We start from the raw sequence: 875 nt of genomic DNA on the forward strand, positions 1-875 counted from the left end.
CAAGGAGTTTACAAATCATATTTTCTCTTCATATTGTTCACATTATATCGAATCCATCAATTAAACAAGGAAGAGTCACTACAGAATCCCAAATAAGCACAAGTAAGGACTCACGGTCATGTTAGACACCGGTGTACAGATACTCGTCACCATGCCTATACACCATACTCAACATTTAGCAATTAGCAAATAATACTCTAATCCTATCCCCTCAAACCAAAGTTAGATCAAACACTTACCTCAAATGCTCCAAACTCAACTCAAACCTCTAGTATCGCTTTACCCTTCGAATTCACCACCAAACCGCTCGAATCTAGTCACAAATTACTTGAGTGTATCAACAAATGCTAATCGAATAAATTTGAATGCATGAAAAGTGAACTTCCCAAAGTTTTACTCAAAATTTCCCAAAACGCCCCCGGGCCCACGTGGTCAAAACCCGAGGTTCGAACCAAAATCCGATTACCCATTCCCTCATGAACTCAAATATGTAAGTTATTTTGGAATCGGACCTCGAATTGAGGTCCAAAACCCCCAATTTTAGAAAACCTAGGTTCTACCCTAAATTCCCAATTTTCCCATTAAAATCTTTGTTTTGAAGTTTGAAATTATGTTTAAAGATGTTAAGGAGTAAAGAAAATGAGTTAGAAATCACTCACCAATCGTTTTGGAGAAGAAGAATCGTTTGGAAAATCGCCTCTTGTGTTTTGGGTTTTGAAAAAGTGAGAAATGACTGAAAATCCCGACCTTTTATACTTTACTGAAGGCTCAGCGCGGACCGCACAAAAGTGCACCGCGGCCGCGCCGAGGAACGGAAGAAAAAGTGACTCTCTGAACCTACCCAGCGTGGACCGCACTGATTTGGTGCGCGGCCG

The sequence above is a fragment of the Nicotiana attenuata genome, unplaced genomic scaffold (assembly GCF_001879085.1).
Source record: "Nicotiana attenuata strain UT unplaced genomic scaffold, NIATTr2, whole genome shotgun sequence".
Lineage (NCBI taxonomy): Eukaryota > Viridiplantae > Streptophyta > Magnoliopsida > Solanales > Solanaceae > Nicotiana > Nicotiana attenuata.